Source organism: Pinus tabuliformis, chromosome 4_1 (assembly GCF_031772625.1).
Source record: "Pinus tabuliformis cultivar Carrire ecotype Pingquan chromosome 4_1, CPIR1, whole genome shotgun sequence".
In the NCBI taxonomy this organism is placed as follows: Eukaryota; Viridiplantae; Streptophyta; class Pinopsida; order Pinales; family Pinaceae; genus Pinus; species Pinus tabuliformis.
This window is the reverse complement of record NC_142303.1, coordinates 741,455,900-741,482,881: the sequence shown is the minus strand read 5'-3', so window position 1 is coordinate 741,482,881 and position 26,982 is coordinate 741,455,900. Positions and strand designations below refer to the sequence as shown.

At 33.5% G+C, this 26,982-nt stretch overlaps 2 pseudogenes; both read left to right on the top strand.

Annotated features, from left to right (window-relative positions):
- The first annotated feature begins 15,015 nt into the window (after positions 1-15,015).
- LOC149178277 (protein CUP-SHAPED COTYLEDON 1 pseudogene) lies at positions 15,016-16,172 on the top strand (annotated as a pseudogene).
- A 4,132-nt stretch (positions 16,173-20,304) lies between these two features.
- On the top strand, positions 20,305-21,692 carry LOC149178276 (uncharacterized; annotated as a pseudogene).
- Positions 21,693-26,982: the final 5,290 nt, after the last annotated feature.

Here is a 26,982-nt window from a genome sequence, read left to right as displayed (position 1 = left end):
GCAAAAAAATATCCTCACATGCATTTTCCATTAGCGAAAAAAATCCTTGCATACATTTTACATTCATTTGTGAACAAACTAATCTCCTCGCATGTGCTCTCCTTATTCATCATGTTCGTCATTAATGCATGTATCATCCATGCATCTGTATCTGAAATCACTAATGACAAGACGACATCAAATCCATAAATTTCCTAGTCTGCCATGATGCATTATATTTCGCCTTCAGATGCAGGTGACTGAGAAAGAGGACAAGGCTCTTGAAACTATGCAAGGCAAATTTCAAGCCAGGATGCAGGCTCCGGGCACTTCCAGTGAAAATCACGCAGAAGTCACCAGGAGACTCAGATGAGAAATTCAGATCGGTAGTTACTAACTGCGAGATCTAGCACAGATGGAGGGCATATCTACGCAATTTTTTTAGGGAAGTAGTGCAGGCAGCAGAGGGAGTTAGCAGAAAAAACTGCGCAATTCCTTCGGGGTGTTGGCAGCAAGCTACAGGAGGTTTGTCGGGAAAAAATGCACATCTTTTGGAGGGAGCTTGCAGCGGGCTATAGGAGTGCTGCTGTCAAAAACTACGCAATTGCTAAGAGGCTAGCTTGCTGAAATTATCTACGTAGTTTGTTAGTTGAGCAAGAGGTCGCGTAGCTTGGTGACTACTCATGAAAACTACGCAGTTTTCTGGGTGAGCAGTAGGTCAGCTCTCTCGGTGAGTGGTTGGAAAAACTGTGTACTTTTTTGAGGTAGATGGTAACGCACATAGGGTGTATGTCTAGCAAGTCTACACAATTTCTTCAGTCAATACAACGGGCATGTTTTGCAGCTTTTGGGCAATTTTTTGGGGAGTGAGTCCTCAGGTCACTACCCAGTCAAACTCCGGTTGACTAGATGGAGGGTAGGTTGATTCACTTGTGGGAAGCACAGATTAAGATGGATTGTTGAGAAACTTCTATGTTGTTCTCGATGACAGTTGGTTTGGTCGATTCCAGGATTGCACAATGCAGGCTGCCTGGGAGACAACCTCAAGTTTTGCACAATTCTGGGTATAAGTACATGTTCACTAAGGGTTGAAACTGTGCACTATAGCTCAACAAGGGTATGACTGTCGGAGGGTGATATGGTCATCATAACTTTAGAAAAAAGGCTATGTGTGTGAGTGAGTAAAATTTTGGATACACATCTTTGCAAACACACACTCAACGTGACTCGAGGACAAGATGCCTCAAACCATCAAGACAACATATACTCAGTGTGACTAATGTATAGTATGAGCAACAAGCACAACACTTGTGATAGATCATTGAACGAACGGGATGACGCTTGCGCGATAGTGCATACAACTTCGTGTGTGAGTGCGACGAATGTTTACATAGCGAATACAACTTGTACAGACGAAGTTGGACCTTGTGCATGGCCAGAAAATGGCTGCAAGCGTGACATTGTGACCAACATGCAAAAATTTATTTGTTGAATGGTTAAGTGAGGAGGGTACAAAGACTCAACAGGAGGTCATAGGATGAACCCGAGTGCCTGCAAACATCAAGGAAAAACCCAAGGAAGGCTTCGAAATTGAATGCATGCCAAAATTTTGGAGGGTGTTGTAGCTGCTACAAGAGTTTCTTAACACATTGGTCTCTTACTATTTTCACATAAATGGGAACATCCTTAATGGCTTGCAGCAAGGGAATCCTTACATGTAGGTTTCTTAACTCCTTAAGAAAATCAGATTCGAGCTGTGGAATCATCCTAGTTTCAGCTAGGCTTTGCCGACATGGAGGATATTTGGTGACTTTAACAGTTGGATTGGTTGTTAGAGATGTGTCAGAATTATTTGAATCAGATGTTACATGTGTATTACTTTCATCAAAATCTAAAGGATCATCCCTAGGTGACTCACATTTGTCTTCATTAATTATAGGGGAGGTTTTTGAGTTCACTACTTTTCCTGATTGACAGTGGATCTCATTGCATCTAACAGGGGTAATGTATTAGGTCTAAAGAGAGGTGGGGGTTTCTATATATTGAGCTTCCTTATTATTTGGGTTAGGGATAGACTATACAGGTAATTGGGGACGTATGGGAGTAGTAGTAGTAATAGAAGTAGATGATGAGAGAAGTGGAAATAACAATTAATGTTTCACTATTAATCTAGGAGGAGTTGAGCCTAGAGAGTTTCCCCTCCAATTCTAGGGCAAAGTATATGGTTGAGATGGAGGACACTGAAAAGGAGGAGAAGGAGACCATTCGTTCCATGGTGAAGGAATTTCATATGGAGGACTAGGATATTACCATGGAAATTGTTGAAGATTATATACGTCATTCCACAGATTAGAAGAAACTCCTTGAGACATACATGGTGGTCATAACTCATAAGGCTTCCTAGACTCAATAAAGTAAGAATATTAGTCCTCCTCCCTTAATTCTTTGATTGTTGTCTTCAATCTTGGGAGCTTTGGACAATAACCTATAGAATGCTCCACGTCACAAGTTTCCTTCAAGGAATGTTTCTCTTAAAATATTGGGTAGAACATAGCAAAAGCTTTTTCAGCTTCACCATGTTCCTTTTTCACTTGAGTTGTCATCAATTGCAGATATAAGGTACTGAGAAGACCGGTCTTGAGATTTTCAAATAGGTTCCCAATCTTAGCTCTAGTCACACCTCCATTCGCAAATTTCTATATTTTAATAGAGGCATCCCATGCCATACTTCTTCCTTGTGATGATCCTCATGAACACCTTAAGAAAATATTTATTACCTCATCATACCGGACCTGAGATATATCTCTTCTTGCTAACAGGTTCAACATGTCAAGGCAGTCATCTCTCATTCCTCGGATGAATATTATTTTCAAAATCTCTAGATCCAGATCACTATGTTTGGACCTTTGTAGGTTATAATGGAACTACTCTATATAATATTTCAAGTTCTCTTCTTCCTTCTGTGTCATCATGAATATCTCTTCTCTAAGATTATTGGTTCGATAATGGTTATGATATTTGGCCAAAAATAGTTTTATCTTCTAAGCATCTGAATTTTAATCATAACTCCTCCATAGAAGATCAAACTCAAACAAAAATGTATCAAGATCTTCTATAGCCAAACCTTGAGAAGATGAAAGGGCTGATAGAGGGATAGTTTTCATAGGGTATTCTCCCCTTATATCACTTATTGGAAATTGAAAAGTGGTAATAGTGGCATCCATCCCATTATTATTATTATTGTTATCCCCCATTGGAAATTCTCCCGATTCTTGTTCAGGTGAGTATCCTTCTAAAGATTATTCAGGTGAATGTTCTGTAGATAGTGACTCTTGTGATAATGACTCATATTTTTCTGGGACTGGTTGTTTTAATGTACTACCTAAGTCTAGGTATTGAGAGGTAGAAGAATGTTCTTTCGATTTTGGTTCTTCATTCTTTCCATTGGTTTCCCCTCATCCTTCTAATCTAAAATTGTAGCAACTAGTTTCCTTGTGTTATTCCTGAGTTAGGCTTACAGCTTCGAGAGCTTGTAATCTAGTTTGAGGAAAATGGGGTCCTAAAACAAAGGAACCAGATACTTGTTTTTTTGATGTAGAAGTAGCAACTTTTTGTGGGCCTATTTTTCTTATGTCCCTATGTGGTGTGGATTGATCTCTCCTTTCTTTTGAGATCAACTCTTGGATAAATGTTTTTGTCCTTGATCAATATTGTTCTTGTTCTTTTTATGCCCCATTTTTCGTATAGATTTATTAAAGTTTCTACATTTTTCTTCTTCTTCACTCATACATTCTACACATGGACCCTATGTTTAACTATTTTCACAGCCTAAGTGTCTTAATTATTACAATGGAGAGCCCACTCAAGTATATTAGAGCGATGTGTAGGTTCTTACCTCTCATCTTAGCTCCGAATGCCTGTAAAATTATAGACACGTTATCAAGAGAATATTCAAAATTTTACACACCCTAACTGTTCTGATTGTTATAGTGGTGAGAATACTCAGGTATATTACAGTGATGTGTAGGTTCTTACCTCTCATCTTACTACCCAATGCCTGTAAAATTACAAACACTCCATCAAAAGGAAATTAGAAAGAAAGCGTTGGTTGACTATATCCATTAACAACCTTCCCCGACAATGACGCCAAAATGTTTGGTTAGTTTTATCACTTCCACAATCATTAATTATCAACTAGGGTAAGTCTTTTTATTTCAAAGGTGGTGGCACTATCTAAGTTGATGCATGTAAAAAGCAGGTAAAACAGAGAATAAAAGATGTTCTTGAACACACTTGTAGAAATTAAAATACTCTCGTAAAATGGAAATATAGCTTATAGTAATTAAAAAGCACACTACAAAAAGTAAACACACTCGTCATGGAAAGAATCTTCTCTTCATAAAAAATTCAGAATAAAGATAAGAGCACCATACACTATCAACTAAATATATAACATGAATTAAACAACATGGGATTGATTAATCTCTGTAATAGTACACAATAAATCGTGAAGTAGAATTGTATCTATCCACAATGAACATGTACAACGTTAATAATAAATCCACACTTTAACGCATAAAATAGATAAATATCCTAATAGCATTGTGATCCTTGCTAAAGAGGAGGTCCCTTCCTCCCTAGCAAGGTGCAGGAAGAAAACGAAAACTTAGTTAAAAATTTAACACAATACTTGTAATAACATAACAAAATATGCTTATATTCAAAACAACTGAAGAGTACGAGATCAAAATGTCAGTATTGTTTCTCTATTCCTCGCCTGTTTTCACATGAGAATAAGCTCTTCTTGTAAAGTCTTTAAGAGTTCTAAAACTAGGAAAATGAATCAATCATGAGAATCTACGATTCTCATGCTAATTAAACTAACAGAGATAATATAAATATATAAACTGTTATTTGTTTCAATAAATCTTTGTTTTGTTTACACCACTCTTTTTTAGACATAATTATATCTAGTCATGTCTTCTTAACTGTCTGCGTGGAATTACTTTTTACGACACTTGACAGTTGTCTCTGAAAGTAACAGCTATAGTTTTGACAATCTGCGGTGTAACAAGAACTTCATGGTGTAACAACAACTCAAACCATGTACAACAGAAAATGACAAACACAAGGTGTAACAACAACTTGAATAGTGTAACAGTAAGGAATCAACATTCGTTCATACATGGCTATCAGTAGCTATGGCAATACCTGAAACAAAAAAAAAAACATTACGAAGAACTCTTCTAGAGATACCCTAGGTAGTCATCCCAAGGAACACATTATTTCTTTAAATACTTAGGAGAAAATAGCATAATAATACTTCAAAGAAAATATCGCTTCTTTATCAAAGGGAGTTGCATTATACTAGGGAGGTTGTAGGTTCAAATGAGGGAAAAGGACCAAAAATAGGGGAAAGGATTCCTAAAATATCCTTAAATATTGTTCCCAACAATCATTAAATATGAAAGGAAATCATAGAATCCATGCAAAAACCAACAACAAATACGTAACATCAATCCACTATAATGGACTCACCAGGTACTATTAGCAACATAAAACTCAAAATATCATTCGATTCTGGTGCTACTATTATTTTCATTTCTTCATATGCATTAGATAAATGTGGGTTGAAAACATGTAAGTAAAACAATCTTAGATAGCTAGTAATGGCTTAAGGGGAACTTCATTATGTAGAGTAAAGTGTTGACGAATGCATGGTCGATATAGGGGTTTGCTTGAATAATTTCAAATTATATGTCACTGCCTTAGGAACTTATGACCTCATCATAGGGATGGATTGGTTGGAAGCTCATTCAGCTTGGGTGGAATCTTATGAAAAAATAATTTTCTGCATAAATGTCAAATGAGAGTCCATCCAAATTGAGGGTATTAAGAGGAAGGTATTTTTACGCTCCATATTAGTAAAGAAAATGATGTTTTCCCTCAAAAAAGTTTATTTGATATACGTATTAAAGAACGTAAGAAAGGAGAAAGGGATATCCCTAGAGAAATATTCTTCGTTTCCCGAACTTTTTCATGCCTTTCCAAAGAAATTGTTAGGATTACCTTTTGAAAGGGAGCTTGATCTCATAATATAATTAAAACCTAGTACAAAACCAATCTCTAAAACAACCTCTAGAATGAAACCCTAAAACTTCAATATTTACAAATACAACTGAGGGAACTATTGGAGATAGGACACATCATACTCAGTATTTCACCTTGGGGTGCACCTATAAATTTTGTACACAAAAATGATGGTTCGTTGCAGCTCTGCATATACTATCGAGACTTAAATTGAGTTGTAGTAAATAATAGTTCTGTAATGCCCCAAATTGATTATCCCTTTGACGAAATGAAAGGGGATTTTATGTTCTTAAAAATTCATCTACATTCTCGTTATCATCAATTAAGGATTAAAGATAGTGATATTCCTACAATAACACTCCAAACACTCTTTGGGCCTTACGATTTTAGAGTGGTTCCATTTGGGTTGAAAAATGCATCTGCAATATTCATGAATCTTATGAATAATGTTTTAGCTAAGTATCTCGATCACTTTTTACAAGTATTCTTAGATGATATTCTCATTGATTCCAAAAATGAGAAGGAGCATGAATAACACTTTTGTATAGTATTAGCTTGCCTCAGGGAGCACCGATTATATGGAGTGTTATCTAAGTGTTCCTTATTTCAAAAGAATATTCATTACCTAGATCATATTATATCTAGTGAAGGGACTTGAAAATATCATGAGAAGGTAAAAGAAATCATGGATTGCTTGACACCAAAAAAGGGACATGAAGTGTGTAGTTTTATGGATTTAGTAGGAATATACTATCAAAGCTTTGTAAAATGGTTCTTAAATATTTAAAATCATATCACAACCCTTTAGTGCAATGGATCTAGGTACAAGTGGACGAAGAAATGTGTCATTTCGTTAATTGAACTTAAAATATTGTTGACGAGTGCACCAATGTTGCGAGTACTTGACATCGACAAATAATTTACGGTATGTACTGATGCATCCAATGAAGGATTAGATGTGGTATTAATGCAAGAAAAATGAGTAATAGTTTATTCCTCAAGGAAGTTAGGATCTGATGAATAACGCTACGCCACACATGATTTAGATTTATTTGTCGTAGTACCAGGTGTAAAAATATGGAGACACTACCTTGTAAGGAAATGTTTTGTTCTAAAAAATGACTACCAAAGTTTTCAATGCTTGTTTATCCAAGGGGACTTGAATGTTAGATGAAGATGATGGAGTTAATTATTAAAAGAATATGAATTTGAAATTTCATACATTAAGGGGAAGGAGAATGTAGTGGAAGATGCTCTAATTAGAAGACCAAGGATATTTTCCCTTATACCAACTGAGGTATACTTGAGAGAGTGATTACTATAACATCTCTTAGAAGATATATGGTATTTAAAAGTATGATTTTTTCTTTGAAATAAATATCCAAGAGAAGCTAAGTTTGAACGATATGAGCTAAAGAATGATGGATTGTTACAATTCCATGAAAGGTTGTACATCCCTGATATTGATAGTGTAGTTACCTAGCAACACCATCATCAAGGAATCCCACTAAAGACTTTGTTGTGCACATTTTAACGTAAATAATATGTATGTTGACATAAGGAAACACTTCTTTTGGGTAGGCATGAAGCATAATATTATCTAATTCATTGCCAAATGCCGTGAATGTTAGCAAGTGAAGTCTGTCCATCGTCACCCACTAGGTCTCCTGCAAACTCAGGACATTGCTATGACCAAATGAGTGGTTATGTCTATGGATTTTATTGTGAGGAAACCTCCTACCCCACAAAAGTACATTTTTATTATCGTTGTGTTTGATAAACTAATGAAAAGTTTTCACTTTATCCTTGTAAAAGATACATATGAAGTTATCAATGTAGCTTAGGTATTCATAAATGAAATTATCTGGTTTCATGGACTTGCTAAGAAGATCATACCGGATAAGGATTCATGACCCACTTCAAGTTTCTAGACTTGTATCATATGTAGGAAATCAACTAAATTTCAGTACAACTTATCACCCTTAGATTGATGAACAAAGAAAAAGGATGAACCAAGTAATAGAAGATATACTAAGGATGTATGTTATGGATGCCATTAGAGGAAATTTAAGCCTAAAAGTACCCATGAAATTTTCACATAATTTCCATGTCATAATATGTAAACCAACCAAAATCCTTTAAATTTAAAAAGAGGTACATGTAAATATTTTGGAGGGAAAGAGGAAAACTACCTTTTTTAACTTGTATTTTTGACTTATCTCATTATAGTTTTATTCATATTTCAAGTGTAGATACTCGTTGGGAGTACCCATCATGCATAGTTTAGATAAGACCAACATTGGTAAAATTGAAGATATATTAAAAACGCGTGTTGAACATGCTTTTTTAATGTATCTTAATTTTTTTTATCAATGTAGGTCTTCTCTAAAGTATGCATGATGGGTACTCGTTGGATGCAGAATTTAATTTTGCATTCAACGAGTGTCTACACTTGAAATTTGAATAAACCTATAAGGAGATAAGCGAAAAATACAATTAAAAAAAAAAAAAGATTTGTCTTTCTTCTTTTCCCTTCAAAATTTGTAACTCTTATTTTATTATTTGTACTATTATTTTATTATTTTTCGTTAGGAGGCCACTTTTAGGCTAAAAATTCCTCTAATGAAAAACACATTAAGAAAATTACTTACCCTTGATTGAATTTTCATACAATAACAATTACCACAGTTCAATTGAAATGCCTTCATTTGAAGCATTATATGGAATACCTTGAATAACTCCACTAAGTTGGGATAAGTTAGAGGACTAGGTGATAGTGGGACCAAAATTTATTCAAGAGATAGAAGAACGTGTAAAACAAATTAGGTAACAATTAAAGGAAGAACTAGATAGACAAAAAAAGCTATATTGATGTTCACGGGACACATAAGAATTATCAACTAGGGTATCAAGTTTTTATTTTCATTAGACCAAACAAAAGCAACATCCTATTTTGAAAGAGAACAAAGTTGTCACCCCAATTTATTGGGTCATTTAAAATTATGGAAAGAGTTTGACTTGTCACCTACCGTCTTGAACTTCCACCCCACTTGCATAAAATTAATAATGTTTTTATGTATTTGTACTCAAGCACTACGTAGCTGATGAATCTCATAACCTTGAATAGAAGGAACTGCATGTATCAGACGAGTGAACCATTTCAGTCAAACCATTATGTATACTGGAACATAGGGTTTGAAAACTCAATAACTTCATGGTAGAACAAGTTAAGGTCCAATGGGAGAAGTATACTCCTAGGTGTACTACCTGGGAAAACACATAGATCATGCGCCAGAATTATCCCAACATATTTTGATTTTGACGCACTTTTTTGGTATATCTTTAATTTATTTGGAAAGATACATAAGTATATCATTATGAACTTATATATAACTATCAAGAGTTACATGTGAGAATTTTATTTAAAATGATTATGTTTTTTCATGTACGCTTAATTAAATATATAAACATTGTTGGTACATGGGTACCAATGTGTATTATGCTATAACTGAAATGACTACATATTATGTTCTACGTGTCAACGTCTGTGATTATATATTTCTTATCATTGATGTGAGGGAAATAAAATGGATGACTACACTTGGCTACTTAAAAGCTAATATTAGCTAGACATGGCCAAATATGTTATATGAACTTAAAGATCAATATCATAGATGGCAACATAGGAATGTAAGGGAACTATTATTTGAATACAATGATTCATATGTTATAGTGTGTGGACAAGTGTGTACGCTGCAGATAGTGTCATTACCAAACCAACAACATGAGGTAATGTAAAATACCCCTTGAGCCTACTCAACGAATTAACTACTAGTCTCTCATTCTTTCAAATTTTCTTCATTTACAGTTAATATTCAACCATCGTAACCCGTAAAATTACTTCTTCACTATATGATCACTATTATTCATGTAGCTATACCCATATTCTTAACAATTGAATGACACCAAAAGTGGATCCATGATGTGGAATTTTATGTTCATCAATAAGACTTATATGTCAGATCAACCATTAAACATAATTCACAATTTGGAGAAAGGAATTAATCATAGCATGCAATCTATAAAACTCTTTGATGACTCCCCCAAGCATTAATGGAACATTTCTTTGATTCGATTGTAACTAGCATGGCTATGAATCATGATCATAGTCTTACATGCATAGTCAAAAGTGTTACTAATATAACTCATGCAACATGTAGAAATAACTAAACTATCCTCATTGGATACAATTCTTATGACATGGATGGCATATATAACCTAAATGATCAACTATACTATTAGAAGCATTATTCCATAATTGTTCCACATGCACCAATGTCTCATGCATAACTATTTGCCAATTTAACCCAAAGATATCACATAAGTTAGAGGCATACTATGTTCCTTCACTAAACTTAATGATGATCAAGTTTAGATTCAATAGTTATCTCAACATTCATATATGATCATCTCATAAACAATGTTAGTACAAGAAATTATACTTATGCATAATGGTCACATGCATATTCTACCATGAGTAAGATAGCTCCTTGGCACAAGTATTAACAACTCCCTACTATGCTTCTACCACTAACTTTACACTTGGATGCAATAAGAGTCACATGCATAAGAATTCCATCCCTCTTATAATAAAGATAACTCAACCATCCATACATATGACCTGAATGATTTATCAACATAAAAAGTAAGGAGTAAACGTACAACATATTCCAAGCAAGTGAATCTGACTGGATTAGAAAAAAGAGCACGACCTGGAAAATGAACACCACCACCCAACCTAGAACTAACTCTTCCAGTTCACCCCCAAGAAGAGTTTCTTGCCATGGATCAACTGCCCCATGTTAATCTTTGCAATGGGTATTTAATACCATCTTTCATGATATGGTTTCCATTAGCGATGTCTCGCTTATTTGGATATTTTATTCACTTGCCTAGGCTTATCTCAGAAAATCTCGCCCTTCTCTCTCGTGAGGCTTTTCCTCATAAAATCTTTTCTTTCTCTCCCACAAACATTTTATGTTTATCTAAATGGATATTTACCTCTAATCCATCCAGTTTGTCTAGAATTGAAGCTAGAAGCTTTATCATGAAAGAATTACCGTTTCCCATTCACCAATATGATTTGGAAATAATCTCATCTCTTGGTGTCTCATTTTTCCATGTGATTAATTAATTAATTAATTAATTTTGTAAAGTATGTACTTTTCATATTACACTTCAAACCTAGCTTTTGTCAGCTTAGGTTTGCAAAGTTTGGCACACAAGGGAGGAGTGTTACAAGTAAAAACTCTATGAACAATTGAGGCTCAGTGAGATTCCATGATATGGTGTTGATCGTGGTCCTACTAGGATGGGTGGAGGTGTTTCCCACTGTTTATCCTTCATAGCCAAGATCCGTGGGATGATTGCGCAAATCACACTCCCCTAGATGTGTGATGATGATTGTCACATGCCCAAAGGGGAAGTTAGATCGATGTAGTCGATTTTCCCACCTTTTGGTTTTATGGAGGTTTAGGTCAGTATAGCTGACCCATCGCATATTCTAGTAGAGGACAAATAGGATGGTAACATAAGTGATTAGGAGGGATATGATGATTCTAGAATAACTTGGGAACTTTTTTGGTGCAGGGCATGAATGTTCAAAACAAATTTTAGAAAAAATCTCATATTATAATAAAGAATTCAATTGGAACACAATCCTTGCATAATTATACTAAATACTAATGTGATTATTGATATACTATATCAACCGTAACTTCAGGATGAAGTTTTCTAAAGGAGGTATGTATGTAATAAACCATTTAATTCACTAACTAAATAACCCTTTCTATAAACCTATTAAATAAACCCATTTTATTAACTCATTAAATAACACAATTAAACAAACCATATTTTAACAAAACCATTTTATTAAAATTGGATTATTGGTTCAACCAATTTTGATTTGGTCATGAATATTATTATATAAATGTGAAAAAAAAACATTTCTTTTAAAATTAGTGAACAAACTCAGCCAAATGTGATTTGGTCATAAATGTGAAAGGTCATATCGCCTCTAAAATTCATAAAAATCCATTCATGATGGCATGTAATGGAGAGCAAGGAAATCATATTATAATAAAAATCCTTGATGATGAGGCAATGAGGGGTGAGTATATAAGGAGAATGAATAAGGTGAATATGGTTTGGCTTTATTTTTATTTTTTAGGGGAAGGGAGGAAAAGGAAGGAGAAAAGAAAAACATAGATAGAGCCACAATGAAGGGAAAGACACAAATTGAGAAATTTTTCTTGGAGTTTTGGGCACGAGGACCAGAACTCGAATTCCGAAGCATTCAGGATCTGGGAACCTGATAGGTTATTCCCATATGGGATGGAGGAATTAGTCAATTTTGTAGCAGGTGTAGACTCAGATCAACATCAGCCCTAGGATCAAAATCAAATGGGATATCCAGGTATGTATGCGCATTTAAATTAGAAAATATAAGTATAATTTTGATGGTCTTGTTGATCTATAAAATTGTAGGCCTTGCAATTATTTTCTTGTATGTTTTTTACTATTTCTAGATATGAACCTAAATAAAATGCACCTTCCCAACATCACATAACCTAAATTAATATTAGCTCATTCTCTTTTCCACATCTTCAAAACTTTAGTCATGTGGTTGCTCCGATTTTCCCAACTCTACATAACTTCATCTATCACATTTTATTTTCCCAACTCTATGTAGTTTCATCTCTCACATTTTTTGAGTTCTTTCTTGTTGTTTCTATTAACTTTTCCAATTTTTTTGGTTTTTTTTTTATTAACATTAACATCATTGTGATGATAGTTTAAATTTAAAATGATTCATAGTTTTGTTTCCATCTACCTCATCCAAAGCCCAATAACAATGAAATATATTTAGTACATCTTTAATGCTTGGGACAATAATTTGTATGCCTATGCTAGAATTTTAAGAAAACTATGTAACGCTTAACACAATTTTATGTAACGCTTAACACAATTTTTATAATTGTCATATTAATGCATAAGGGATTATGCTCTAACATCCACTCTATCACACATTATTAGTTGCTTACATTATTAGTTGCTTTGATAGATAAAGTAAAAAATCAATATGCTCAAATGAGTGGTTTGCATGAATAATCTCATTTATTTATTTTTTTGAGTAGGTTTTGGGAAGCTCAAAACAAAGGTCCTAGGAGATTTTCTTCATTCTCAATGAAATGGGCTACATCTTATTAACAAATATGTTATTACTTTCATTCACAAAGAGTGCTTTAAAATTGTAAAAGATAGAGTTAATAAATTGTATGTATCGGTGAGAGCGATATAAGATATATTAGTTGAATTATTACAAAATGAAGTTTTATTCATTTAAAGCAAAAACAATTAAACAAAAAAATCTAAAATATATTTAATAATATATAATAAAATAGAGATATTTTTTAATCTTCTATAATCCTAAAAAATATAAATCTAAATTACAATACTCATACATCATATAAATATAGATAATAAATATTCTTATATTCTACTAAGAATATTTAATTTTAATATTGGTTTTAAAGTGATATGTTGCCAATTCTAATTATATGGTTGATTTTCTTTAAATTACATTTTTTTATTTGGTGGATTCTTTACATAAAATAAATTTTTAAGTGAAATTTTTTTTGGAAAATTTTGATAAGTTTATAATTAAAATAAGGTAAAAAAATTTATGATCAAATCTTAATAAACAAAACAGTAATTTTAAATTTGTGATTTCAATAAATTCTTATCAAATTCTGAGATAATACAATAAACTGTTTAAACTGTTTCCTTTTAAAATCTAAAAAAAAAAACTTTCTCACCATATGACCTAAAAAAATAATTGACTAAGCAATATATATTTTAGATATAACAAATTAAACATAGATTTTGTTTAAATCTTTTGAAAAGTATACATCAATTTTAATCTTATTAAATAAAATATAACTGCTTTGCGACTTCTCATTTCATAAAAAAAGTCCACTAGAATTTTACACTTAAAAAATTAAAAGCAATTGGTTAAATTTAATATTGGTCACCATCCAATCACTGTACTAAATAACCTGTGCGAAAGGTCAAAGGAATTTGTTTTCCACAGGGGAAGGGATACTCCATTAAATGACATACTTCCCACTTGCATCGTAAAGGTTGATTGATTCGTGTTTTTCCTTTTGGTTGACCTCCATTGATTGGTTAATTCCTACACTTTCCGTGGCCTTGGTACACCTAATACTGCAAAGAGAACAATTTTCCTCATTAATTTGTTGTCTCAGGTAACTTACGTTAAAATAGCACAAACACAGACCCCAAAATAGAGGAGGATTGAGGGGGAAATTCAACCATGTACCAAAAAATTAGGAGAAGAGTGGGAAAATAAAATCACATCCGGGAATATCGAACGCGGAGTAGACAAGGTGGGTCGAGATACTGTAAATAAAATTCTTATTTTACTCGGGCCTGGATGACTTTAATATCTTGTCGTCCGTGGATCGAGACTTTATGCAGAGGTGATTTAGATGGAGGAACAGTGATTCCTATTTTTGATAGCCTCATGGCCGCAGTTGTTGGGCAATAACAGGCATAGAGACAGATGCATATAGGCGTGAGGATTTTATTTGATGTGTTTTTGTGTCAGTTTGCCTTCATATTCTCAATATCTTTATGTGACAGAGAGGTTTGCTGGCACATATTTTGTAATGTGTCACTCGAAGCTCATTTCGTTCCCAGGGAAATAGTGCATTACAGAGATATATAATAAGCAGAGACCAAAATTCTGGGAAGACAGAGTCACACAGACCATTCATAAGAAACAAGCTTCAGAATTTGGTTCTGGTTCTATGTGGATAGAAATAGTTTCGCTGTGGAAGGTTCGAAGGAGATATTTAGCTGGGAATGGTGTCGACCCTGAATCCGTTAAATAATGTGAAAGAGGGAGACAAACACAGCCTGGTGTCGACCCTGAATCCGTTAAATAATGTGAAAGAGGGAGACAAACACAGCCTGCCGCCTCCGGGTTTCCGGTTTCATCCCAATGATGAGGAATTCGTTTCTTACTATCTCACCAAAAAGATTTTGGAGGGCAAGTTCTCCTGTCATGCAATTGCAGAGGCCGAGTTCAGCAGGCCTGAACTTTGGGATTTACCAGGTACATATGCTTGATATATCATCATTACACGCTATTTTATCATGAGTTGGTACATAATTTTAATAGCATTTGCTTTAATTTTCTATTCTTAGGGAAATTTGTATTGGAGGTATTATGCCATCAGAACTTATGATAACATGACTGCAGCAAAAGCTAAAATTTGAGAGAAGAAATGGTAGTTCTTCAGCCTTAGGGACCGCAAGTATCCGAGAGGCCTTCGCACCAATAGAGCCACAGAGGTTGGATACTGGAAAACCACTGGGAAAGATCAAGTGCTTTTCAGTTCACGATCATCTTCACGGGTTGGAATAAACAAAACGCTTGTTTTCTACAAGGGCAGAGCTCCGAAAGGAGAGAAAACCAACTGGGTAATGCACGAATACCGCCTCGAAGGAAAAGTCTCTGATCATCTCATGCCCCAAAACTACAAGGTGCGTAAATCGAATTCATTGTATACATTAATATACTGTGTGCTCAGTAACAGTATATACGTTCATCTCACTTTGGATTTATTAAACAGTGACATAGATAGAAAACTGAAACTGCAAACATAATGTTTTCGTACAGATAAATAATACTAGGTTTAGGGTTAAGTCGTTTCCTAATTTTATAGTCATTACTCAAATACGGGATCTTCTCCTACTGGGGCTGTAAAAAACGTATGTTGTTGGAATTTAGGAGAGATGAACCCAAAGGCTATAATAACTAATCTCTCTATGATTGGACTTGGCTCAGGATGAATGGGTCGTGTGCAGAATAGAATGCAGCGGGCAAGAAGAATTCCATAGTGTTGACAAACAGAAACACATTTCTTGATGCTCCGGGCTCTCCATCCGTGCCCTCGCTTTTGGAATGCCCTTGCAACAGGACTGCAGCGAATGATCAGGAAACAGCATCTTCCTGAGAGTGAATCTGAAGCTTATGTAATGTTGGGAATAATGCTTAATTTGCTATGTAAATTGCTGATAATTTAGTCAGCGCATTTTGTGTTCTCTGTGCAAAATTAGGGCAGCAAATTGTTAGGGAGGTCAGTGCTCAAATTAGAAGACTGGTAGTGTCATTAGATTTGTTTCACTTGATTGATAATCATATTATTAATAATTTTACTATATATGAATGTAGTTAATGGTTTAATATATACGAGATTTACAGCAGGTTTGAGCTCACATATTGGTTGTATTTTATTTGAATTATTGTTTTTTTATGTGTTTTTCTTCATAATTATGTTGCTTATCAGCTGGCTTAAAGAAGCCATTTCATATTCTACAAGTGGTATCAAAGCGGGTTTTGGGTTGAAGTTTTATTGTTAGAATTTTTCCAAAGTTAATCATGTTAAATCCTAACCAGATGCCAGTTCCAGAGTTTGATGGGAACGATTATGATTATCAGTGCATTAAGATGCTACCCTTTTTTATTGGAAAAGATTTGTGGGAGATTGTTGAATCAGGTTAGGAGGAGCCCGCTGATTGGAATGCCCTTACAGCCAATGAAAGAACAACAAGAGAGGAAGCAAGGAAGAAGAATGCTCAAGCTTTGTTTCACATTCATATAGCTCTTGATAAGAGCGTATTTCCAAGAATATGAGGAGAAAAAACTGCCAAAGATGCCTAGGAGACTCTACAAGAAGCTTACCAAGGTAGTGATCAAGTTAAGGTGGTCAAGCTTCAGAAATTGAAGCAAGAGTTCGAGAATTTGAAGATGCAAGAAGCTGAAAGTGTGAGTGACTATTGTGTGAGAGTCAAATATGTGGTCAATAAAATGTCTACACTTGGAGAAACTATAAGTAATGAAGTTTTAATTAAAAAGGTATTGAGATCTTTAACACATAGATGGAATCATCGTTCCATAATCATGGAAGAAAGTAAGGATTTGAGAAAACTACAATTTGATCAATTGGTTGGATCGTTGATGTCTCATGAAGAAAGGTTGAAGGACACTTTTGAAGGTGTAGAGAAAGCTTTTTCCTCTAAATTACAAATTACAAAGAATAAAGATGCATGCAGTAGTAGTGCCAAAAGCAATCAATGTCATGTAAATGGCAAAGCCAAAATTCTTCAAGAGGTAGGGGAAGAGGTGGCTCAAGTGGAAGAGGTAGTTTTAGAGGAAGCGGTAGAGGTAGATTTGATAAGAAAAATGTTCAATGTTACTATTGTAACAAGTATGGCCACTTTGAAAGAGAATGCATATTGAAAGAAGGTAAAAATGCTAACTATGCTCAAGAAAGTGGTGCGTATCCTTGAGATCATTTATTTTTATCTTCTTCCAAAGGTGAAAATACAAGTAAAGATGTTTGGTACCTAGATTATGGATGCTCTAACCATATGACAGGGAATGAGAATATGTTTTTAGCAAAGGATGGAAGTTTCAAATCCAAGATCCATCTTGGTGATGATGAATCATTGTAGTTTGCTGCCAAAGGAGCTATGTAGGTCCAAATAAAAGAAGGTATAAAGCGTATTCATGACATTTATTATACTCCACAATTGAAGCATAATTTGTTGAGTGTTGGGCAACTATGTGAGAAAAATTATAAAGTAGTCTTTGAAAATAAGACATGTACTATCTATAATAAGAATAAGGGAAATAGGTTGATCATTGTTGTGCCTATGAAAAGAAATAGGATATTTCCCTTGAGGTTTGATGAACATAACAACAATCTTGGAAATATGGCTTATGAGGATTCAAGTTGGTTATGGCATCTCAGGTATGGACATTTAAATTTTCACAGTTTGAAGTTTCTAACCTCACATGCATTAGTTTTTGGTTTTCCCAAGGTAGAAGAGCATAAAGAGGTTTGTGAAGGATGTGCTAAAGGAAAGCATGCAAGGAAAGGTTTCCAAAGGGCACTCCATGGAGGGCTCATCGCCCACTTCAGCTTGTTCATTCAGACATATGCGGTCCTATGCAAACTAAGAGTTTGGGTAAGTCATCATATTTCACCACTTTTATTGATGATTACTCACGAAATTGTTGGGTATATTTTTGAAGGCCGAAAGTGAAGCCCTTGATACATTCAAGAAGTTCAAAGCCCTTGTAGAAAATGAGAAAGGGTGTAAGATCAAATGTTTTCTGACTGACTATGGAGGAGAATTCTACTCAAAAGCTTTCCAAATTTATTGTGATATGAATGGCATCAGGAGGCAGCATACTACGACATACACACCCCAACATAATGGCATAGATGAAAGAAAGAATTGTACTGTGGTTGAAATGGCAAGATGCATGTTACAAACTAAGGGGTTGAGCAATTCTTATTGGGGAGATGCAGTTGGTAGAGCAGTGTACATCCTCAACCATAGCCCCACCAGTGCACTAGAAAATATGAATCCTTATGAAGCTTGGTATGGAAAAAGGCTTAATGTTAATCATTTCAAAGTTTTTGGTTGTTTGGCTTATGCGCATGTACCTAATCAGAATAGAAGAAAGTTAGATGCAAAGAGTGAGTTATGCATTTTTATTGGGTATAGTAAGACAAGCAAGGCTTATAAATTGTATAATCCTCTAAATAACGAGCTTGTTGTATCAAAAGATGTAATTTTTGATGAAGGGGGAGTTTATGGTCATAAAAAAAGCTATGCTGAGAAGAAAAAATATTTTTTGAAATATGATATAATTGTTGATATTGATCATGAGCAACCAACTAATATTTCTGTAACTAGTGGGTTAACTCCACCAAGCAACCCTTCATTGATTTCTTCAAAATCAAGGTCAACTGCAATTTCTTCTCCAAGTTCTACAAGGAAGGTAAGAAGATTGAGTGATATTTATTAGAGGAGTGAAAATCAATCACATGAAGAAAACCCAATAGGTGAGATAGTCAATTTCGCTTTATTAGCCAGGGTTTATTTTGAACCATCATTTCTTGAAGATGCATGTACTAATGAGGTTTCAATGCAAGCCATGCAAGAAGTGATGGATTCCATTCAAAGGAATGACACTTGGAATTTGATAGAGCTTCCACATGACAAGAAAAATTTTGGCACTAAATTTAAGAGTGATGGGAGTGTTGAAAGACACAAAGCAAGATTAGTTGCTAGAGCATTCACATAGAAGTATGCAATTGATTATTAAGAGACATTTGCGCCAGTAGCAAGACAGGAGACCATTAGAATTTTGATTTCATTAGTAGCTTAGAAAAAGTGGAGCATGCATCATATGGACATGAAAAGCGCCTTCTTGAATGGGTACTTAGAAGAGGAAGTATATGTGGATAAGCCACAAGGTTTTGAAGTGGAGGGAAAGGAGAATAATGTCTACAAGTTGAAGAAGGCTTTGTATGGTCTCAAGCAAGCACCAAGAGCATGGTATGCTAGGATTTATGGATAGTTTCAAGAAAATAGCTTCCAGAGAAGTAAGAGTGATCCTACCCTTTACTACAAACAAGAAGGTATTGATATTCTAATCATAAGTTTGTATGTTGATGATCTATTGTATATGGGTAGTAGTTATAAAATGAACGATAAATTCAAAGTTTCTATGATGAATGAATTTGAGATGAAAGATCTAGGCATCATGAAATATTTTCTAGCAAAGGAGCTTTATCAAAGTAAGGATGATATTTTCATTTGTGAGACAAAGTATGCACATGATATGCCAAATAAAGTTGATATGCTTGATTTTAATCCATCCCCTACTCCAAGTTCTCATGGAGAGGTGTCATGTAGAAATGATGGTGTTGATTTAGTTGATGAGAAAACTTACAGAGGTATTGTGGGGAGCTTGATATTTCTAACCCACAGAAGGCCTGATATTACATATTCAAATTCACTTGTTTCAAGGTATATGACAAATCCATCTAAAATACATATGAAGGCAACCAAGAGGATTTTAACGTATGTGAAAGGCACTCTAAATTTTGGTATTCATTACTACTCTTCTGAAATGTTCAACCTTGTTGGATTTAGTGATTCAGATTGGGGAGGTAGCCTTGATGACCACAAGTCCACATCTGGAAATTGTTTCTCTCTTGGTCCTGGTTTGATTACATGGAGCTAAAAAACAAAGCATTGTTGCCCTCTCATCCATAGAAGTGGAGTATGTTGTCGTTACCTCAGCAGGTACACAAACTCTTTGGCTTAGAAAATTTTTGGAAGGATTTGGAGAAAAACAAATTCAGCCTACAATTATTTATTGTGATAATGTAAGTGCCATCAAGTTAGCAAAAAATCCTATTCATCACAGCAGGACAAAGCATTTTGACAGGAAATATCACTTCATTCGAGATTTGGTGTAGAAGAAGGATATTGAATTGAAGCGTATAAATACTGAGCATCAACTAGCCGATATCTTCACCAAAGAAGTTGCAAAAGCTCAGTTTTTGGAACTATGAGATAAGATAGTAAATCCTAATTAATGATTAAGGGGGAGTGTTGGTAATATTGCTTTATTTGTTATGTAAATTGCTGAAAATTTAGTCAGCAGATTTTATGTCCTCTATGCAAAATTAGGGCAGTAAATTATTAGGAAGGTGAGTGCTCAAAATTAGAAGAGTGCTCAAAATTAGAAGATTGGTAGTGTTAGTAGATTTATTTCACAGTTGATTGATAATCATATTAGTAATAATTTTACTATACCAGAATGTAGTTAATGGTTTAACATATATGAGATTTACAGCAGGTTTGAGCTCACATAGTGGTTGTGCTTTATTTGTTTCATTATTTTTTGATGTTTTTTTCTTCATAATTATGTTGGCATATCAGCTGGCTTAAAGAATCCATTTCATATTCTACATGAAAAGGGTCACAATATGTCCTACTTCTCAATACCGGTGGAGGGATATCATCCTCACCAGTCTCAATGTGGCAGCAACTCTTGATTCTTTGCACTAGCTATTAGAAATGCAGTCTTCATATCTACATAATCTCATGCTCGATGATGCAGGGATTCATATGAATATAATGTATTCATCTTCACTATTCTCAGTATCCAATATGAGACGTGATCACATCATTCGAAAACTAGACTAGCAGGTGCCAGTTGTACAACCACTTCTACCACGCAATTCACATTTTCCTCTATCATTTATGTCCTAAAACCTGGGATCGTCGAGTACAGGTGATATTTTTATAATTTTCACTCTTCAAACTCTGTTACAAAAAACCTGGTTGGGCAGTCGACAAGAAGCACAATGGATCCCTTTTCTAGCTCTTTTGTACATCATAAAACATCAAGCAATAACAATACTAGTGGAACTAATAACGGTATGGTCAACTTCCACTAGGCTAACGATGGCCTCTGTGAAAAGATATTGGCTAAGCCTATTCAAGAGGTGGATGGTGCCACATGTTTGAGTACATACATAAATGATTTAATGAATTTTGTTGGTTGTAATTGATTAGATCCATCACTTGATCAACTCGATTCTTCTGCAGCTCCTCTAGCGAATTTTGATTCTCCATGTAATATCACGGAGCATTTATTTTAATGGAATCTCAAGAAATATATATATATATATATATATATATATATATATATATATATATATATATATATATATATATATATATATATATATATATATATATATATATATATATATATATATATATATATATATATATATAATATATATATAACCAAGAAGAGCCATAACTAGAGCACATTATAAAATTAAACATATAACTAGAATGGAAATTATAACAAATCAGCCATAAGATCACCATAATGACCAATATATTAACATATGAAAATTCCAACCAAGTCATGCACTTCCATGTACCTTGAGCTGAACCAAATCTCTCTTTCAACCAATGAGCCCCGGGCCATATTCTAAGCATGAATGTGGGATCATAAGGGTTTAACCAAAAGAAAACCAACTAGGGATTTTAGAGGCCAAACCACCTCAAACATCAAGGAAAGATATCTCAACTAGATGGTCCGAAAATAACTAACATCACCTAGATTCGTCTCTAACCAACCTGTGTAGGGCTAGAGGACCTAGTAACTCAACCCATAGCCTTTAGGTAACCAAATCTATTATAGGGATCCAAATATCTCTAATCTCGACTTACAGCCTCCAAGGAATCCAAGCTATTTCAGAGCTCCAAAGAATTTGTCCTAGCTCACAGCTATAGGAAATATGAGAACCAATCAAAGAACCAAATGGGGAACCCACTACATCATGGCGATCGATGAAATGGTAAGGAAATTTCGAAACCACTCTAAATCTAGGAAAATATCCATGCCAATGACAACATATAACCAAGGAATCACATGCATATATCATGCATCCAAAAACTAGCAAGGAGATCACACATGCAACCTATTACCTGCAAAGTAAGGTTGTTGTAGTTGTTGATCCAACTATTTCCTTGCACTTCCTTTCTCTCCTTTGATTTTTCCTTTGCTTTTCTTCTCCCAAATCCAAGTGATTGCTAGAGTGCTCCAAGAATACTCTATGTATGGAAGAGTGTATGAGATCCAAATGTTAAACTAACAAAATAAAAAGCTCACAAAATCCATCGACTATTTCCTTGAAGCCTTTTTATTATTGGTGTCTCATTTTTCTTTCATTTTCTTTCATTTTTCCTCTACTTTCCCTTGCATGCAAATTGGTGTCTCTTCAAATTCATGTTCTCCTATTTTTCTTTATTTTCATAATTAAATGTCATTTATTTCCTCTTTTCCTTTGCCAATTATCATAACCATTATTTAACCACAAGTGATTCCCACTTTTAATGTTTTCCGATCATTCATCTTGGACTACATGTCCAATAACCTTGGTCTTTTTTTATTTTTATGGAAAATCGACTAGTTTCTATTACAATAGGTGCTCTACTGTCCATATATTGGGATGGATTCCTAGGGACATCATAATATGTTCCTTCCTCCTAGAAAGAAGTGGAGGTGATTCAAGTGTTTTTTTTATTTAACTTGAGTTGATTTCTATATTATATAATGGGACATGACTAACATACTTCCTGTGGTGACCTGCAAGTATCAGGACTGGGGAGTAGGAGTTGTTTTGGAGGAAGTATACGATAGTATTAATAGCTTGGAGAGTTTCTTCAAGGATCCTTATGGAAGTTTATTTGTTGGAGGAGGCTTATGGGATATCATGACCAAGAGGGAGGGCCTTCTATGGTGAGATCATCATGGGACCTTTTAGTGAAGGTGAGATAGAAATTTATAGGTAAGAGAGGTAATTCTTAGATGCTTCCTTGAGGGAGTACCTCACCAAAGGGAAACATGTGCTTTGGAAATTTGATGACGATAATTTTGGAAGTGCATCCTACCAAATGGTAGCCACTTTTGCAAGGGACAATGTTAGAGTCTAGTAGGCATGATTAAAAAATGATAGGTCCTATTTTCCCACGACTAATATCAAGATTCCATCACTCTAGATGTGAATATATTGCAAATGAGATAGGAACAAGTTTTTTATTTGAGTGAGGACCAAATTTTGTACATGATTAACTAATTTTTTGATGTAGTCCTAATGATGGATGATTGTGTCTAACAATTGTTATGATGATACATATATTTTGTACCAATTTCTTGGGATGAGATGTGCATTCATAATGTATATTTGATAGTAATTTTTGGAAGGGACGCAATGAGGGAATAATAGTTGTACCATTTCTTTAAATGTGATATATATTTGATACCATTTTTTTACTGCTACAATAGTGGGGGTTAACTAGATATTCCATTGATTTTGATGAGATGTATAACATGTATGTTGATATGCATGTTTACATGTACATCATTCGTCTACATTATATTTTTTCATATCATGTTGATTTTGTTGTTGTTTGATTTACATAAAGTATTATGTGTATGTTAATGATTATATATATATATATATATATATATATATATATATATATATATATATATATATATAAAATTGAACTTCTGATGGGCTACTCTTATAATTTAACGTTTTCATATAATGTTAAATTTTGGTTTTATGGAATTTTGAATTTGGATTGTAAATGTACAAACTTATAACTATTTATTCCATATAGTATTAAACTTTTAATTAAGTGGGTTGTTCATTCTCTAGCAAGATACAATATGTTTATCAAACATGCTTACAAATTTTATTAAAATATTCTATCAATGGTTACTGTTTTTTCTAATTTCGTAAATCAATTTTTCTCATTAAATGATATTTTATATATTTAAACTTAAATATGTTTATTTTTTTTTTTTAAATATTGATAAAGTTAAATTGTATTATAATATATCTAAGGAAAAATTTCATACTCCAATTATATATAATGATAACACTTTCATATTAGGTCATGAAAAAAATCCTAAAACATTATGAATGTGTAAAGATTATTAACATGTAGTGGAGAAAAATGGACACAATTGGTATAGAACAACCTAGTAAATGATGAATTTCTCTTCTAACAGGAATAAAACATGAATAAAATGTGATGAAGAAGGAAAGACAAATCCTAAACACATTAACTCTTTTGTTCGGAGAAGTGGGTGAGTAAACCTATTTTTGAAGCTAAGTGTAGATCCAATGGTAAAAATTCTAGTTTATTCACAACATTAGTGGAAAAGAGAACATGGTAGTTTCAGAAAAAGGTGGAGAAAGATTGGTTGATACCACAAAAATAGAAACATCTAGGTATGTAATAAAAGCATCAATAATATTGTTTTAAGAAGTGATATGACATATTTTTGAAAAATTTATCTTTGTTAGATTTAATTAACATTGTAGGGCATTATGATGAGGTTCTATATAATATCATTTTAATGGATACCTTCCATGTATTAGATAATTTATAGAATTTTTATATACATGTAATAGATGATGGAATGAAAATTCCAATTGCTACACTTGTTGCAAGAAGAGCCCAAATAAGTATTTGATATTTTGATTGTTTTTTCTTCATCATTGGTTACCATGGTTTTTTATATTTATGCAACTAAGCTTGCATAAATGTAAAGTGTTTAACCTTTCATTTTGTATAGTTTGGCTCTATTTGAATGTTAAATGTAAATTGATATAGGTTGAATCCTTGATATCAACCTATGGAAATACCGTCCAAAAAAATATGTTGACTTTTGACACCTATTGTATTAAATCAGAATTCCCTAAAATTTGGATGTAACTAATATATACTTGATTATACTGAATTAATAATGGTGTGATAAATCTGGCATTGTTGGTGATAATTTATGTTACATTTTAACACAACAAATATGCTCATCGAAACATATTGAATTCATATAAAATACCAACAATTTCCATCATTTATCAAAATATCACAATGATAAATATTAAATATATGCATACTATGTATTCATTCTCTTCATATCAATAATTATACCTTTTTTTTTAACATTGACAATACTATTATGTAAATTTTTTGTATAATTAATAATGAAACGATAAACAAATTAGAAAAAGAATGTCCAACATGATAGGTTGCGGATGAAGAATATTGTTATCATTGACAACAAATATTTAAAATCATATGTCCTATGTTCAAATTAATTTTATAAATCCTTGTATAGACACTTTATAAAAGAAAATAAATAAAAATATTAAAACAATAAAAATAAAAATATATTGAGCATCATAAATTAAAACAATAAGTATTTCCTCCCATAAAGCCAACCACTTTATAAATGGTCACTTTAACCAATACATTTACATGCGCTTCATTGAAAATCCAAAAATATAATTACTCAATCATGCTTTTATGACAACCCAAGGGGTTATCTAAAGATCTACCTAATCGAAGGAATTTTTTATAAGCATTTGGTGGGATAGGAAAGTTATGATTTATTAACAACTCATCAACTATGCACTACATCCACAACACTAAATATGAATGTAATCCTTTTCATAAAGAATTTTCTGTCATGGGAGGGTTCTCAAAAAAATAATTAGTTTACTCTAAATATTGTGAGTCGACAAGTACTTATCAAACCCATAATGTTTCCATGATTCATTGATTATTATCAATACATAAAATGTTCTCTGTGTAAAGATAATAATATTTCATCCACACACTATTCCTGCAAATACCACGTTTGTACTTAATACTATTTATGCAATCAAAGTGCCCATGAAAAATGGCATAATTCTTACTAATTACTTTGGAGGAGTGGATACACATGAAGGGATAAGAAATTGAAATTTTGCAACATCTATTTTAGAAGTGGTATAATTATTACCAGAGAAGAAGAATCTGGTTTCCACATTGAGCAGAGGATTGGAAGATAGCCAAGTTCAAAACAAAGTGTGGTTTTAATAGATTTGGTATTTACTTTGAAAATGGATAAAAAGAGTGTAATTATCACTATGTTCCAAAAAATTGAAATGTCTTTGGTGTGAATTTGGACACTTTTTCTCCCATCTCATACAAAATGTTGGATCTCCTAGTAGAGATGTTTTGTGTGATATTTGTATCGTACTTTAACTCAGGCGAACTCTCTATTTATTGGAAAAAAAGAGAGGATTTTGTCAATTTAGGATGAAACTTAGTTGATTTGGCTTACTACTTTTCAAAAATAGATCCTATGGAAGTTTTCCCATGTCTCTTTTCTATATATCATATTACATTCTTGATTGCAATGGAAGGTGTTAGGCCATCAAATTAGGTAGCTCATAAATAATACAGTTGGACAATATGACACATCCAAAATACTCCTTCAACCCATTCCATTTTGGAAAATCACATACCATAAGGGTGTCATGAAGGAGATTTAGTTCATGATGTAATAATATTGACCTAGGTTTATAG